Below are 18,957 nucleotides of genomic sequence, written 5' to 3' on the forward strand. Positions count from 1 at the left end.
TAAAAGGCAGCTGCATAAAGCAATCATTATAAAACTGTTGATGGGCTTCTAATGTATAAAGATGCAATTTATAGGACAATAATAACACCAAGGAGAGGGAGGGAACAGAGTGATATTAGAGAAAATGTTTTGTATACTATTGAGATTAAATTGGTATTAATCTGGACTGGACTGTGTTAAATTAAGATGTTAATTATAATCCCCAGAAAAACCACTAAGAAGATAACTTTTTAAAAAAATACTAGAAGAAACAAGATAAAATTAAAATGGTACAGTAAAAAATATCCATTTAATACCAAAAAAAAAAAAAAAGGCAGTAATAGAAGAATAGAGGCACAAGAAAAACATTAAAAAAACAATGGAATGGCACATGGAAATGCTAACTGGTCAGTAATTACATCAAAATTAAATGGGTTAAATGCTACAATCAAAAGGCAGAGATTGGCAAAATGGATTTTTAAAAAACAATTTAACTATACTATCTATGAGACATAATTTAGATTGAAAGACACAAATGGGTTGAAAGTAAAGGATAGAAAAAGATATGACATGCAAACAGTAACTAAAAGAGAACTGGAGTGGCTATACTAATATCAGACAAAATAGACTTTAAGACAGAAATTGTTACAAGAGATAAAGAAGTGTATTATATGATGATAAAAGTATCAATTACCAGGAAGACATAACAATTATAAACACATAGGAATATAACAACAGAACCCCAAAATAATGAAGCAAAAACTGACAGAACTAAAGGGAGAAATAGACAATTCAAAAACAACAGTTGAGGACTTCAAAACCCCACTTTCAGTAATGGATCAAACAACTAGGCAGCAGATCAACAAAAAAATAGAACATGGGGACTGCATTATGAACCAACTAGGATTACACATCCATAGAGCACTCCACCCAGCAACAGAATATATATTCTTTTCAAGTGTACCTGGAACATTCTCCAGGATAGGTGATGTTCGGCCATAGAATAAGCCCTAATAAATTTGAAATATTAAAGTCGTACGAAGTATGTTCTCCAACCACAATACATTTAAATTAGAAGTCAATAACAGAAGGACATTTTGGAAATTCACAAATATGGAAATTACACATACCCCTAAATAAATAGGCCAAAGAAGAAATCACAGGAAAATTAGGAAGTATTTTGAGATGAATGAAAACAAAAATATAACTACCAAAATTTATGGGATGCACCTACTTTTTTTGTTTGTTTGTTTGTTTTTGGCCATGCTGCGCAGCTTGCGGGATCTTAGTTCCCCAACCATGGATCGAACCTGTACCCTCAGCAGTGAAAGCGTGGAGTCCTAACCACTGGACCACCAGGGATTTCCCTTTGTTTAAAAGAAGAAAGATCTTAAGTCAGTAACCTAACCTTCCACCTAGGAAATTAGACGATGGAGAGTGAAATAAACTCAGAGGAAGCAGAAGGAAGAAAATAATAAAGGTTAGAGTAGAAATAAATGGAGAATAGAAAAACAATAGAATCAATAAAGCCACAAGTTGGTTCTTTGCAAATATCAACAAAATTGACAACCCTTAGCTAGACTGACCAAGAAGACTCAAATTACTAAAATTAGAAATGAAAGAGAGGATATCACTACCAACTCTACAGTAATAAAAAGGATTATTATGAGAATATTATGAACAACTGTATGCTACAAAGTTAAATAACCTAGATGAAATGGACAAATTCCTAGAAAGACACAGATTACCAAAACTGACTTAAGAAGAAATAGAAAACCTGAATATACCTATAACAAATAAAAAGATTGAGCTAATAATTTTAAAAACTTTTCACAGAAACCCAGGCTAAGATAGCTTTACAGGTGAATTCTAATAAGCATTTAAAGAAAAAGTAATACCAATCCTTCACAGACTCTTCAAAACATAGAAGAGGGAATACTTCCCAGTTCATTGTATGAGGCTAGTTTACCTTGATACCAAAGACGTCAAAAGAAAACTACAGATCAACATCCTTTAAAGTCATAGTTGCAAAAATCCTCAACAAAATACTAGCAAATTGAATCCAGCAACATATAAAAAGGATTATGTATCATGACCAAGTGGGATTTATCCCAAGGATGCAAAGTTGTGAAATCTGAAAATCAGTCGATGTCGTATACCATATTAATAAAATAAAGAACAAAACCTGATCATCTCTATAGATGCAGCAACAGCATTTGACAAAATTCAATTTTTTAAATTAAATCAGCCAACAATACTGGGAATAGAGGAGACCTCCCTCAGCCCTATAAAAGGCATTTAGGAAAACCCCACAGCTAACATCATAACGTAACGTGAAAGACTGAATGCTTTTTCCCCCTAAGATCAGGAACAAGACAGAAATGTCTACTCTTGCCACCTCTGTTCAACATTGTACTGAAAGTTCTGGCAATGGCAGTTAGGCGGGAAAAAATAAATAAAAGGCATCTAGCATCCAGATTGGAAAGGAAAAGTAAAACTATCTCTAATTGCAGAAGACATGGTCTTGTGTACAGAAATTTTAAGGAATCTACGAAAAGACTACTAAAACTAATAAATGAGTTCAGCAAGTTTTCAGCCTATAAAATCAATAGTATGCAAAAGTCAATTGTATTTCTATACACTAGCAATGAGCAATCTGAAAGGAAATTAAGAAAGCTATTTTATTTATAATAGCATCAAAAGGAATAAAATACTGAAGTATAAACTTAACCAAAGAGATGCAGAACGTACATAATGAAAACAACAAAACTGATGAAAGAAATCAAAGACCTAAATAAATAGAAAGACATTGTATGTTCATGTTGGAAGACAATATTGGAAAGATGGCAGTGCTCCCCAAAGTGAGCCGCAAATTCAATGCAATACCAATCAAAATCCCAACAATCTTTTTTTCAGAAATGGAAAAGCCTATCCTACAATTCATATGGAATTTCAGGAGAACCAAAAAAACACTAAACAATCTTGAAGAAGAAGAGCAAAGTCGTAGGACTCACACTTCCCAATTTCAAAACTTACTACAAAGCTACAGTAATGAAAACAGTGTAGTGTGGGATAAAGATAGATGTATAGATCAACAGAGAGTCGAAATAAACCCATACATTTATGGCCAATTCATTTTAACAAGTGTTCAAAACTATTCAGTGGAGAAAGAATAGTCTTTTCAACAAATAGTGCTGGGACAACTGGATATCCACATGTAAAAGAATGAAGTTTGACCCCAACTTCACACCATATGCAAAAATTAGCTCAAAATGGATGAACTCATGTGGATTTAGGTCAAAAACCTAAATGTAAAAAGCTAAAACTTTAAAACTCTTAGAAGAAAACATAGGAGTATAATTGTGTGACCACAGTTTAGAAAATGGTTTCTTATATATGACATCAAAAGCATAAATGACAGAAGAAAAAAATAGATAAATTTGATTTCATCAAAATTTTAAATGTTGTTCTTCAAAGGACACCAGCAAGAAAGTAAAAAGACAAACCACAGAATGGGAGAAAACATGTTCAAACCGTATACCTAATAAGGAACTTATATCCAAACTATACAAAGAACTCTTACAACTCAAAAATAAAAATGACAACCCAATTTAAAAATCAGCAAAGGATTTGAATAGACATTTTTCCAAAGAATTTAAACAAATGGGCAATGAGCACATGAAAGGGGTTCAATGTCATTAGTCAACAAGGAAATACAAATCAAAATCACATTATTATACTACTTCATACCCACTAAGATGGCTAAAATCAAAGCCAGACAATAACAAGAGATCATGAAGATAAAGAGAAATTGGAAAGCTCATTTACTGCTGATGGGATTGTAAAATGGTACAGCCGCTTTGGAAAACAGTTTGGCAGTTTCTTAAAATGTTAAACATAGAGTTACGTATGACCCTGCAATCCACTCCTAGGTATTCCATTTCTCCACCCAGGAGAAATAAAAACATATCCACACAGAAATGTGTACATGAATGTCCATAGCAGCATTATTCATAAAAGCCAAAAAATGGAAAGAATCTAAATATCCATCAATGAATAAACAAAAAGTAGTATATCCAAACAATGCAATATTATTTGGCAATAAAAAGAATGAAGTGCTGTTTATATGCTATAACATGGATGAACCTTGAAAATAAATTATACTGTAGAAAGAAGCCAGTCATAAGTCACATTATGTCATTCTATTTATATGAAATGTCCAGCATAGGCAAATGCTAGAGGCAGAAAGTATATCTGTGGTTGCCAGAGGCTGTAGAGGGTGTAACTGGAATGCCTGCTAATGGGTATTAAGTAATGAAAATGCTCTAAATAATGGTCATAGTTGCACCGAGTTGTACATTTTAAAAGGATGAGTTTTATTATATGTAAGTTATGTCTCCATACAGCTGGCATAAAAAAGTTAATGTTTATAAAGATGACCTTGAAGCATCAAAAAATTAGTGAAATTATGTTCAGTGCATTCCATGTAAGATTCTTAGTGTGTAATGCTCTATAGAAAAATTTGAAGATCAGACAACTGCACAATTTTGCTGTCCACAATAATTTATTCTTCAGTCTTCCTGGATAGATGAAAGACTGTTTTTCTGCCCCAAATATGTTCAGTAATTGAGGCTTCCTATAGATAAACTAGTTTTTGCTGTCGCACAAAGAAAGAGCATCATATTCTCAGTCTTTTGAATTGTTGCTCCTTCAGATATACCTGCCTTAGGGTAAAGAGTTCCATGAAAGAATTTCAAAAGAGCAGATTTCCACCACCTAATAAGTAACCAATAACTAAAAAGCTCTCCCCTTTAAAACAACAAAATATACATGGGGAAAAAACCCAGCAAACACACTGCTTTTAATTTTCTACAAGTGGAATTGTTTTTTTGCAAATATTCTTTGCTGACTTAGGGTATATGACTATGTCTCAGTCATTTAGGAAATATCTAAATCCATTAGGAAATTCCAACTGTCAGAATAGTAAATATTATTAAAATTCCAAAAAAATAAAGAAAAACTTAAAGTTTTAAACCCTAGAGATGGCTGAGATACAATACCAATTTATTTACAAGTCAATCCTTCTTGCCACATGATGGTTTCTAACCCATTCTACTATGAGTTCACTGTGAGTCTACCAGAAGAATTTCTGCATTTCAAGGTGAAAGAATTTTCGTGGCCATCAAAATTCAGCAAGCAAATAAAGTTAATGATTTATGACAGGACATTGATCATGTATGGATTTCAGGCCCTAAAAATGAGTTGAAGACCATATAATCATAGCACAGAAAGAGACTTGAGAACCTGTCTAATCCTGTGGATCTCAAAATTCGATTTAGTCCTCAAAAACTCTTCATTAAGCATGGCAAACGTCGAAAAATAAGGACAGTGCTATGAGTTTTTTGTTTAAAGATCTTTAATTCTGAGATTATATTTGGGAAGGGGGTGATGAAAGCAATTGAAATAAAGGTAACAGAGGGTAGTTGCTTGGGATTTTTCCCTCTACATGTGCATTCTTAAACTTGTTTTTTAAAAGTTATGAGTCTGTGGAATCTAAAAATGTAGGAATATTTGTCCAGACCTCCCTTGTCTCTTGAGTAGAGTACATATATTAATAACTCCTGATAATTCCTATCCTATAAATGAAACTAGCAGAAATTCTTTTCATTGGGAGTGAGAGGAGCCTTGAAATTTTACTTTCTAGTATCACTTTCAAGATCTATAGACTTTTTTATTGAAGTGTAATTGATTTACAATATTATTTAGTTTCAGGTGTACAACGTAATGATTCAATATTTTTATAGATTGTAATTCATTTAAAGTTATTATAAAATATTAGCTATATCCCCTGTGCTGTACAATATGTCCTGTAGCTCATTTATTTTATACATAGTAGTTCATACCTCTTAATCCCCTATCCCTACCTTGCCCCTCCCCTCCCCATTCTTCTCCACACTGGTAACCACTGATTTGTTCTCTATATCTGTGGGTCTGTTTCTGTTTTGGTATGTTCATTCATTTGTTTTATTTTTTAGATTCCACATATAAGTGATAACACACAGTATTTGTCTTTCTCTGTCTGACTTATTTCACTAAGCATAATACCCTCCAGGTCCATCCATGTTGTTGCAAATGGCAAAATTTCATTCTTTTTTATGTCGGAATAATACTCCATCATATATATACCAAATCTTCTTTATCCAGTCATCTGTTGATGGACACTTAGGTTGCTTTCATATCTTGGCTATTGTAAATAATGCTCTATGAACATTGGGGTGCATGTATCTTTTCAAATTAGTGTTTTTGTGGGGTTTTTGGATATATATACCCAGGATTGGAATTGCTAGATCATATGGTAGCTCTATTTTTAGTTTTTTAAGGAACCTCCATACTGTTTTCCATAATGGCTGCACCAACTTGCATTCCCATCAACAGTGAACTAGGGTTCCCTTTTCTTCACATCCTTGCCAGCATTTGTTATATGTGGTCTTTTTGACAAAAGTCATTCTGACAGGTATGAGGTGATATTCATTATGGTTTTGATTTGCTTTTCCTGGTGATTAGTGATGTTGAGCATCTTTTCATGTGCCTATTGGCCATCAGTATGTCTTCTTTGGAAAAATGCCTGTTAAGGTCTTCTGCCTGTTTTTTAATTGGGTTGTTTGTTTTTTTCTATATTGAATTTTATGAGCTGTTTATATATTTTGGATATTAATGCCTCATCAGTCATATCATTTGCAAATATTTTCATATTTTCTCCCTTTCTATATGTTGTCTTTAATTTTGTCAGTGATTTCCTTTGCTGTGTAAAGGCTTTTAAGTTTAATTAGGTCCCATTTGTTTATTTTTGCTTTTGTCTCCTTTGCCTGAGCAGACAGATCCAAAAAGATATTGCTACGAGTTATGTTAAAGAGTGTTCTGCCTGTGTTTTCTTCTGTGGTTTCAGGTCATGCATTTAGGTCTTTAATCCATTTTGAGTTTATTTTTGTATGTGGTGTGAGAAAATGTTCAAATTTCATTCACTTTCCAGTTTTCCCAGCACCAGTTATTGAAGAGACTGTCTTTTCTCCACTGTATATTCTTGCCTCCTTTGTCATGAATTAATTGACCATAATTGTGTGGGTTTATTTCTGAGCTCTCTATTTTGTTTCATTGATCTACGTATCTGTTTTTGTGCCAGTACCATTACTTTTTGATTACTGTTGCTTTGTAGTATAGTCTGAAGTCAGGGCATGTGATACCTCCACCTTTGTTCTTTTTTCTCAAGATTGCTTTGTCTATTCAGGATCTTTTCTGGTTCCAGATAAATTTTAGGATTATTTGTTCTAGTTCTGTGAAAAGTTTAATAGGGATTGCATTAAATCTGTAGATTGCTTTGGGTAGTATGGGCATTTTAACAATATTAATTCTTCCAATACATAAACATGGGCTATCTTTCCATTTTTTTGTATCATCTTCAGTCTCCTTTATCAGTGTTTTGTAGTTTTCAGAGCATAGGCCTTTCACCTCCTTGGTTAAGTTTATTCCTAGGTATTTTATTCTGTTTGATGTAATTTTAAACAGAATTGTTTTATTGCTTTTTCTTTTTGATAGTTCATTATTAGTGTACAGAAATGCAACAGATTTCTGTATATTAATTTTGTATCCTGCAACTTTACTGAATTCTAATAGTTTTTTGGTGGAGACTTGGAGACTTCAGGGTTTTCTATATAAGGTATCATGTCATCTGCAAATACGTGACAGTTTTACTTCTTCCCTTCCAATTTGGATGACTTTTCTTTTTCTTGTCTGAGTGCTGTGGCTAGGACTTCCAATAATATGTCAACTAGAAGTGGCAAGAGTGGACATCCTTGTCTTATTCTTGATTTTAGAAGAAAAGGTTTCAGCTTTTCACCATTGAGTATAATGTTAGCTGTCATAAATGGCCCTTATTATGTTAAGATATGTTCCCTCTATACCAACTTTGATAAGAATTTTTATAACGTTGAATTTTGCCAAATGCTTTTTCTGCATCTATTGAGATGATCATGTGATTTTTATCCTTCATTTTGTTCATGTGGTGTGTCAGATTAATTGATTTGTGGATATTGAACCATCCTTGCATCCCTGGAATTAAATCCCACTTAATCATGGTATATGATCCTTTTTAAGTATTGTTGAATTCTGTTTGCTAATATTTTGTTAAAGATTTTTGCATCTATATTCATCATACATATTGACCTGTAATTTTTTTTAATTAATTAATTATTTATTTATTTATTTTTTGGCTGTGTTGGGTCTTCGTTTCTGTGCGAGGGCTTCCTCTAGTTGCGGCAAACGGGGGCCACTCTTCATCGCGGTGCGTGGGCCTCTCACTATCACGGCCTCTCTTGTTGCGGAGCACAGGCTCCAGATGCGCAGGCTCAGTAGTTGCGGCGCACGGGCTTAGTTGCTCCGCAGCATGTGGGATCTTCCCAGACCAGGGCTCGAACCCGTGTGCCCTGCATTGGCAGGCAGATTCTCAACCACTGCGCCACCAGGGAAGCCCTTGACCTGTAATTTTCTTTTTTTGTAGTGTCTTTGTCTGATTTTAGTTATCAGGGTAATGGTGGCCTTATAGAATAAATTTGGGAACGTTCCCTCCTCTTCAGTATTTTGAAATAGTTGGAGAAGGATAGGTATTAGCTCTTCTTTATATGTTTGGTAGAATTCCCCTGTGAAGCCATCCAGTTCTGGACTTTTGTTTGCTGGGAGTTTTTAAATTACTAATTCAATTTCACTACTAGTGATCAGTCTGCTCAGATTGTCTATTTCCTCCTGATTCAGTCTAAGAGATAGTATGTTTCTAGAAACTTATCCATTTCTTCTAGGTTGTCCAAGGATCTATTAACTTTTAAAAAGTAATTTTATTGTTGTTTATTCCATTATTTTATTTCATTGAGACGATTTGGAAGTTATTAAACATTATTAAAAAGGAAAAAGATCACCTATAATCTCACCACCAAAAGCTAATAGGAGTTATCACCTATAATATTTTCTTCCAGTCTTTTTTTTTTTAACATGAATGTGTATGTTTATAATTCCACCAGATTGGGATCATGTTGAATATAGTTTCATTTTCTGCTGTTATCATTTAATCTTTTTTGCATTTCACACTTTATTCAGTATTCTTTACAAACAGTACCTAAAGTGCAATTACTGGTTTAATGATGTCCTACTGTTGGTCCTTGAGGAACTTTAGGCTCACTACATATTGATGTTAACTGCTTTCCAGAAAGATTGCCCCAGTTTTTTACCCTCCCATCAAGGTCAGTGTAATTTGGATGTTGTATTTTTACCTTCTTGAAATAAATCACCTTTAAGCTAAAAGGCAAATAGGAATCTCAACCTCCAGTAATGACAGAATAAGACCTGACTGGAGAACTCCCCACAGAAAGCAACTGTAAGCCCTAGACATAATACAAAAAGCAACTATCTCAATGAATTGGAGAGTGAACAGAGCAGACAGAATTTGGTGGAAAGGACAAGCTCAGAGTAGGAGAGGAGGGAGCTGCACAAAGTAAGTTCCCTGTTTTATGGCTTCTATTCTGGGGTTAAATGTGGTCTATGAGTAGTACATGGTCTTGGAGGAGGTGCTAATTGAAAACAGCAATCTCTTTGGCCAGAGAATCATGGCCACTGAAGAGAGTAGAGGAATCTTGGAAGGGAAAGAGCAAGAAAGGGTTCCACCAAATATGTCTACTCACATCTGAGTGACCCCTGAACCATGTATATATAAACCAAACTGAGCAGCTCATCTAAGGACAAAATATCTGAACTGAGACTGGAACTGTCACCCAAAAAATAGATTTTACAATTCAAGCACAGACAAGATAGTTGCCCGCTTAAACAAAAGAAACAATCATGTGAGAAAAATAACAGAATTCAGAATTTCCCCAATTTAATATTTATCATTACTGGGGTACAGTCGATACCTACTTGTCATATAAAGAACCAAGAGAATGGAACACATTCTCAAGGTAAAAGAAAATCAACTGAGTCCAACACCAGGATGTTCCAGATACTGGGACTAGAAGACAGTGATTTTAAACAGCTGTCTTCTTCAGTGAAGTAAAATAAAATATGCTTTCAATAAGTAAAAACTAAGAAATATCAGGAGAAAAATAGAAATGATTAAAGAAAGAACAAAATGACATTCTAGAACTGACGAATTTCTGAAGTTTTTAAATTATTGGATGAACTTATCAGACAAATGGAGATGACAGAATAAATAGTATACTTGAAGAGAAATCAATAGAAATTATTCAGTGTGAAGAACAGAGAAAAAAGTGAAAGATATCAGATGGTCAGTGAACACCAAGCAGAATAAACAGGAAAAATTTCACACCAGGGCACATCATAGTCAGACTGTTGAAAGCCAAAACTAAATAGCAAATGTTGAAAGTCATAAGAGGAAAATGACACATTACATACTGGGGAAAAATGATTTGATTAACAAATGAGTTCAAATCAGAAACTATTCAGGCCAGAAGAGAATGGACCAGCATCTTTAAAGTGTGAAAGAAACAATCGACCTGGAAATATATACCCTTCAAGAATAAAGGTGAAATAAAGACATTTTCAGACCAAAGAAGACAGAATTTATCACCAAGAAACCTACATTTCAAGAAATGCTAACAGAAGTTCTTCAGGCTGAAGGGAAATGATACCAGATAGAAAGTTGGATCCTCAAAAAATAATAAAGAGGATGAGAAAGGATAAATATCGAGACACGCAAAAGATGATTTTCTTCTTTTTGCTTTTTCCACTTTTAAATTCTTTATACAGTGTAAGTTTTATAGCTGTTTAAAGCAAAAATTATAAAAATTGTCCTTGATAATAAACAATTAAGTGTTTACTCAGCAAAGGTTTATGAGTACCTATGAGAACAAAATTGCATACTTAATATATGCCAGGTACCATATCAAGCCTTTTTGCATGCATCAATTTAATTATCACAATAGTCCTATAAGATAAGAATTCCCATTTTACATTAGAGGAAACTGAGACTGTGAGAACTTAGGTGACTTGCCTATGGCTGGCCTGCTCGTGCACAGCAGAGCCAGTACCTGATTCCAGTTCTGCCGGATCCTCAAGCCCAGGCTCTCAACTCCCTGTACTGTGCTGCCTCCCATCTATTTGGACTATAAGGTATGAGACACATCTGGAAATACGAAGTGCCAGAAGAGAGATAGAGACCAGAGCCTGCAGTGCTAGTGGGAGGAGAGATCAATGTGGACTGCAGAGAAACAGGGAAACCTTTAATGAAGAGGGGGAGATTTTAATAGGGCCTTAAACAATGGTTAGGGTTTGTATTGGCTTTAAGGTAGGAATAAGCAAAATATTTGGGAAGGAAGTATGGGGTTAGTAAACCTATTAGACTTACACTAACATTTCATGGTGGAAACCGGTATGAAATTGGTTTAGAAAAGTAAATTAGAGGGAATTCCCTGGCTGTCCAGTGGTTGGGACTCCGTGCTTTCACTGCCGAGAACGCAGGTTCAAATCCCTGGTCAGGGAACTAAGATCCTGCAAGCCACACCAAAAAAAAAGAAAAAAGAAAAGTAAATTGGAGCCAGGCTGGAAAAGCTTGGATATAAGGATAAGGTATAGCCATGTGTCTGTGTGTGTGTGTGTATTTTATATATATATGTATATAAAATCATATCAGAGGCACTTTTCCAAACCTTAGACACCTCACTAGTATAATCAATCCTCTCTTTCCTTTCCTTCACACCCACTTCTTGAAACAGGGACTGCACTTGTCCTCCCGTTCTTACCTCCTACTGTTTTCAAACCCATGGCAATCTGGATTTTGTCTTCATCACTCCTCTGAAACTGGTCATCCTAAAGTCTCCAGTGATGTCTCAAGTTTCAGATACAGACTTGCTTATCTTACTGACTTTCACAGTAATTAACACTCCTAAGCCCTCCTGTGTGAAGCTGAAGCTCATTCTCACGTGTCTGTGTCTTGGTCTGTCCCATGTGCTCTTCTCCCCTCCTTTCTCTGCTGGTAGTCAGTGTTCTTCAAGGTTCTCTTCGCTCTCATCTCTCACTTAGTGCTTCTACTCCCCAAATCGCAGGTAATCTCATCAGCACCCACGACTTCAACCCACCTGCACTCTGATGAGACCTCGGGCCTAAGCTCCAAATCTGTATCTCTAACCATCTCTGGATAGCTCTGTCCAGAACTATGAACTACTTCCAAGTTATCAAATTAGCCTGCCAGAGATTCATGGATGCTGGTAAATTTTGGCATAAGACTCCTGAGTCGGAGACATAGGGTGATGTGTTACTCACGGCAAGAGTTGTACCCAGAATATCAGCGTTTTTGTGCTGGTTCTGGAACCCTAGTTCCCACAATGCAAAATGAAGGCCTGATGGAACTTGCACATGCGGTGAGTGGCCTTATGGGAGAGGAACGTGAGCTTAGAGAACTCCAGTCTTTTATAGTGGGCAGCAAGCATGCCTGCTCTTTGCTCCAGAGGGAGACACTATCTTTTTCTTCAAAAGTTGTTCAAGTGTTTTGGGACTTCCCTGGCGGTTCAATGGTTAGGACTTCACCTTCCAATGCAGGGGGTGCAGGTTTGATCCCTGGTTGGGGAGCTAAGATCCCACATGCCTTGCGGCCAAAAAACCAAACCATAAAAGAGAAGAAATACTGTAACAAATTCAATAAAGACTTTAAGAACAGTCCACATCAAAAAAAAAAAATCTTAAAAAAAAAAAAAAGTTGTTCAAGTTTTCTTCAAAGGTTATTTGCTATCTAAACATCCCTGAAAAGATAGTCTGAAACAAAGGACAGTCCATGACTTACTCTCAAGATGCACAGAAACTCAGGTGACTCATAGAGAATTGTTTCTTTACAAGTTCCATTTTGCTCTCACCGGCCTCTCAAATTCAAGACATAGTTAAACAAATTCATCATCATCTTCTGAATTGGTTCCTTTCTGTCTTCACTATATTGAATTAGTGGTACTACCCACCATTGATTTCCTTACTTCTATACATCAATATAGGCTAAAAGCTGAAATACTTAAAAACAAATCAAAAAATCTCAATGGCTTAAACACAATAAAACTTTGTATTACTCTTATGTAAAACCCAGTTCAGATGTTCCTGGGATGGTGACTCTCCTGAGAATCTCCCTTACAAAAAAATAAACCAAAGATCCAGGCTGTTCCTGTCTTGTGGCTCCACAATCCTGTGGCTTCAGGGTCTCTTTGGCTTGATCACATGTGCAGTCATTCAACTCGACAGTGTTCCCTCTCCCGTCATTTTCTTCTAGACCATTGCCACCACCTGCCTCCAGTCTTAACCGTCCTCTCACTTCTACTCTGGCAGTCCATCAGAACTTTAGATCTGATTGTGTCACTTTCCTCCTGAAAATCCTTCAGTATCTTAACCATAGTGTACAAAGTATAAAGTCCTTAATAGGACATGCAGGCCCTCTGTGATCTGGCCTCTTCCTATCTTTCCAGGCACATTTCCCATGACTCTTGCACACATAGCCCTTTGTTCTCACCAAATCAAATTACTAATGATTTTCTGATTTTTATTTCCTCTGGTTTGCTTTCTGCTTTTGCACGTGTTGTTCCTCTTGTCTATAAACCTCCCCCAACCACTGCCACACACACACATACGCACACACGTACACACACACCATTTGCCTGTTTAGCAAACTTCTCATCCTTAAATACTCAGCTAAAGTGTCCCCACTTCATGAAGCCTGCCTTAGGACTGTAGCGTTCTGGCAGCACACATACCAGCCTGAATAGTACTTATGGGAGGAAAACTTAGAAACAGGAGTAGTAAAGTGCAGAGTTTCCCCATTCTCCATCACAATCTGGGGTAGCTGACAGGGATTGAGCAGAGCTGGAACTAGACTCCAGGAGAGAAACCTCAGCCCTGTGTTATGACATGCATCTGATCAGTTGCATAATAGGGTAAGTATTAGGCCCTCCCCTAGCAAGATCAGGGTCTGGGATCCAGGCCTTATAGTTGCAGCTGTATAACGTGGTGGATCCGTGATTTCCAGCTCTGATCTGCCACTCAGCATTCCATCAGGACTGACTGCACTGCCTTAAGCACCCAGCTATGGCCAGTTTCCTTAGCGCAGATCGAAGATCCCAGTGGTCCTGTTCCATGGAAAGCCAACTCCGTCTCTGAAAGGCCAATTCTGCAGAGGCGGAGTCCTGGATAGGTTGACCCCTACCTCAGTTCACCTTCCTACATCCAAAAGCTGCCTCATTCCTTGTTCCTTCAGCATCTCATACCATTTCACTCACGAGGACTGAGATGCCAGTCCTTGACATACTCTAAAGAGGCATTGCAGAACAGCCTAGAGGCCGTAAGATCCAGATCCAGGCAAGAAAAGAGGTCACAAGATCAGAGCCAGCATCACGGGTGTGGCACCTGTGTCCCATTGCTTTTATAGGGGCTCGAGCTTGATTTAATGCTCTGTTGTCACTATCTTGAAATTGTTAATAGTTTTTGCACAGGGGCGCCACATTTTTATTTTGCGCTGCACCCGCAAACTCACGTAGCCAGTCCTGTCCAGGTGTTCCCTGGAACATCGTAAACAAGCATCCTTCTCATTCTTATACGTGGGAGACTGACTGTTCCAACTCACTGCTGGTGTCGATCCACATTCAACACGACGTGTTGGCCAGTGGGCAGACAGGCACACCCTTAGGCAGCCAGCAGAATGTCAGGAGCGATCCTCTTATCTAGAACCACCCTGGCCAAGGAAGCAGGCCAGCCTGCTGGATCTTTATGCCTTGGAAAATCTCACTGGCTCTTTGTCCAAGCACAGCTAACAGATCGATATCACTGTTGTCAGCTCAGTTACCCCCAGCCAAGAATGAAGCCACTTGAGCAATTGTGGTGTCTCCTATATCCCACCGGAATATTCCACCATCACAGGAAGGTTGCCCACTCACACTGGGGCCGGGGGACGGCTGCTCTGGGTAAGTGTCACGTGTAGTCACAGGGATCAGTTGGTCAGTGGCCATTCTCGCCAGCAGTGGGCACAGCGATGCCATGAGAATGGGCTCTCTGAGGTCAGCAGCGTTGCTCTCAAGCATTCTCCAGTGGCACCCCTGTCATCCTGGCACACTGAGCATGGCCTGCTCAGCCCCAGGGCCAAAGGTCCATTGCTGGCACTATCTTACCTCAGATTCAGCCCCCATCACGTGGTGTTATCGCTGTTCATCAGCCAGTTTCTACCACTAGACTGTGAGCTCCCTGAGGACCAAGATATGCTTTGCATTTGAATTTTCGGTTCCACATCGTGGGCATCAACAAATGTCCACCACGTGAACAAAACCAAGGAAGGATTAGCCAACATTCGTCTGGCTTAAACTTCAACAAAGCTATTACATCAAGCTCACTTCATTTAATTGTTTTCCGTATTTTTCTGACCCCTTAGTTTGCCGGTACCCATTCTTATAATTCACCTCAACTCATACATCACACTTGTAGTGTATGAACAGTGCTTGCCCAAATGACCAACGCCTTGTTTACTTTTTCATATACCTAGTAATATTTTTGTGTCAACCAATTTTCATGCTTTCTTATGACTTTGGTTTTTCCTAAATTTCTAGTATCTGATCACTTTTTTAATAAGATGAATCAATAAGATACACTATTGCGGATGTGTTACCAACATCACCTAAAAAAAAACTCGTTTCAAAAGTAATTTTGGCAATTAAGTTAATCAGTGACTCATTTTTGTTAGTTACCTTGTTGGTTAAAACTAAGTTACTCAGTGCTTTAAAGGTAAACTTATTAACTGCCTCTTGGTTGAGTCTCCGCGTTCTCTGTAAAGCAGTCATGCCACAGAGTGGTAAACTGGACTCCGCTCTCAGGGGTTGCGCTGAGGCCGCTGAGAAAGAGGCAGGAGGTGCAGGGCTACTGCCTGGGGAGCAGGGGCGCTCGGAGCAGGGCCCCGAGGAGCTGCAGGGAGCCAAGTACCCCAGAGTGGGGGTCCTTTGGGGGTGACTGGGGCGCTGTGCAGTTTCTAGGCCGGAAGGAGGCTTCCCGGGGACCACTCAGGAGTTTGACCTACGATCCCTGGAGTTGGAGTTAATTGCCGTTGAAGGGTTTATAGCAAACTTTAAGAAGTATCACCAAATAATAAACAATGGATTTACACAGCACGTCATAAGTGACAAGCTGCTGGACAGGAGCATTCAGACTCCCCTCAGGACATTTTAGGGCAGGACCTACCATGCCCCTTGTTCCTGCCCACCCCACTGACCAACAGCTTGGTGACTTGAGCATCTGGCAGGCGAAAGTGCTGGCTGGAGCCCCGGATGGCCCGCCAGCCCTCAGAGCTACCCCAGCGGCTGATGGCAGAGCCCACTTCTTCAGTCAGTGTGAGACAAAGAGCCAAGCCCTTACATCCACCATCCAGAGGGCCCTGATGGCAGAGCACAGCTGCCCACCTTGGGGGGGTCTCCCTCTCCCTGGCCCGGGCTCGGAGGGGTCAGAAACAGGCGTTCACAGCATGTTGGGGAGACTGGGGGAGAAAAGGAGGAAGGGCCTGACACACCACCCCCAGGCCTCTGCCACCCCACTGCAGACCAGCAAACCTGAAGCTGGCTGAGTCCCGGAAGGGGAAGCGCTTCTGGTTGGATGAGAGTCTGGATTTTGACTACTGCACTGCATTAGACTCAATTATTAAACTGGAGGTTTAAGTACCCTAAGAGTGACCAGAAAAGCTCTAGAACCTGCCCAAGATTTCATCCAAGAAGCAAGGAGAAACAAGTCCACAGAGTGGGCTTAACGAGCCAGTGGGGGAAGAATGAAGTGTGTTCTGCCTGCCCTGCCTCAAGTATAGCTTGCTCAATACTCTGCTTCCACTGTGTAGGAGTAAAGTGTATTCATTAAATGCCATGAAGGTCAACTTCTCGACATTGCCACCCTGTATAGATTCTTTTGTTCTATTCCACAATCATTTATCTTTCTCTAAACATAACACAAAGGGAATGCAAACACACACATTTACAGAGCATTGAGTTTCTAAGCAGACATACAGCCAGGTTTCTATCTTGCCCTGGTAAAGTTGAGTACTTTGACAGCCAGCAGGGTTTCAGCAGGTCCCTGAATTGTAAGCGAAGCCACTGTAATCAATAGAAAATATCAGGTAGTGACTTCACATCTTCTATTCTCATTCCTTTTAGGAAGAGTCCTTATAAGTTTAAAAGTTTACCAAAATAACAGGAATACATAGCATTTTGCACAATGCTGAACTGAATCAATTTAGTTAAGAAGGTTCTCAATATTTATCTTCAAACAACTATATCCAGTTATCTGTTTTTTAAAAATCTATCAGAAAATGAGAATGGAGTTTTTAAATATAAAATAGTAGAACTAAATAAAAGGCTCTCCTATAAAGCTTAAATTCCTCGACAGCTGAACCCAGTGAGTTCAGAGGAGACAGGACAGGCCACGCTGGCCTTGGCAGTAACGTTGTGAGAACTCAGCATCGGTGTGCTAATGTTACATCAAGCAATGCTGTGACCCCGCTACTGTTAGTCTGCTTCTCTAGAACTTCACTTCAGACTCTGAAGTAATAGAACATTTGAGTTTTATTTCCACGAGGTCTAGGAATTATTATTTAGTAGGTGGCTCAGCCTGTTGGGTCATCTAAGACCATTCTAGCACATAATGTGTGTGTGATGAATGTTAATTTTTAATATAAGAACAGTACTGAATAAGAACTATTGCCTTTAGCCTGACACACCAGAACTAAACTGACTATATCTTATAGATAGATGTATTTGCTGTTGTTACATTAATACCTCTATACACATATAAGGGAATGCTACTTGTGATATCTTTGTCTGGATTTGGTATTAAAGTGGTGCTGGCCTCATAGAAAAAGTTCGGAAGTATTCCTTCCTCTGCAAATTTTTGGAATAGTTTCAGGATAGGTGTTAACTCTTCTCATTTAGAGAAGAGTTTAGTTTTGTAGAATTCACCCATGAAGCCGTCTGGTCCTGGACTTTTGTTTGTTGGGAGTTTTTAAATTACTGATTAAATTTCATTACTGGTAACTGGTCTGTTCATATTTTCTGTTTCTTCCTGGTTCAGTCTTGGGAGATTGTACCTTCCTAAGAATTTGTCCGTTTCTTCTAAGTTGTCCATTTTATAGGCATATAGTTGTTCATAATAGTCTCCTATGATCCTTTGTATTTCTGTCGTGTCGGTCATAACTTCTCCTTTTTCATTTCTAATTTTATTGATCTGGCTCCTCTCCCTTTTCTTCTTGATGAGTCTGGCTAAAGGTTTATCAATTTTGTTTAATTTTTTCAAAGAACCAGCTTTTAGTTTCACTGATCTTTTCTATTGTTTTTCCTGTCTCTATTTCAGTTATTTCTGCTCTGATCTATATGATTTCTTTCCTTCTACTAACGTTGGGTTTTGTTTGTTCTCCTTTCTCTAGTTGCTTTAGGTATAAGGTTAAGTTGTTTATCTGAGATTTTTCTTGTTTCCTGAGGTAAGCTTGTAAACTATAAACTTCTAAGGGAATGGTATTTGAAGTGTGCCTCTTTTAAAGAATTATGCTGAGAAATAACATAGTACTTTGAAAAGATTGAAACCATACTACCTACTCCCTGAAGGCCAATTGAAAATTGTGTATACCAAATTAATTTTTCTCTGCTCTTCAGTCTGGATTGTGGAAACTGTTTCATTCTAGCTTCTGTATTGTGATGTCTGGTCAAGGATGAAATCTTCTGGGAGGGCAGGAGAGGGCAATAGTAGTTTTTAAGAAAGGAATGACCTCAGATTTATATTTTGAAGATAATTCTAGCAGAACTTGAAAATAGATTTTCGGTATGATTGGAAACAGGAAGGTACAATCCCAGTTGTCCAGACAAGAGATAGTAAGGTATTGAGAGGGTGGAAAATGAAAGCAAGGGACAGTTATGAGAGACAAAGCTGAGAGATTAT

The 18,957-nt window shown here is 38.0% G+C and overlaps 1 protein-coding gene across 5 annotated transcripts in view; it reads left to right on the forward strand.

The window, feature by feature from the left end:
- RSPH3 (radial spoke head 3) overlaps positions 1–18,957 on the forward strand; it is a gene marked incomplete at its 5' end in the record, with an annotated part of 73,785 nt that overhangs the window by 30,775 nt on the left and 24,053 nt on the right. The window contains one exon of one of the 5 annotated variants that reach the window (XR_014248118.1): positions 12,081–15,370. The exons of the other annotated variants lie outside the window; for them this stretch is intronic. Of the gene's footprint in view, positions 1–12,080; positions 15,371–18,957 lie in introns of those variants that run through there. 5 annotated transcript variants of the gene reach the window in all.

The sequence above is a fragment of the Balaenoptera borealis genome (assembly GCF_965194805.1).
Source record: "Balaenoptera borealis genome assembly, chromosome: 9".
NCBI lineage: Eukaryota > Metazoa > Chordata > Mammalia > Artiodactyla > Balaenopteridae > Balaenoptera > Balaenoptera borealis.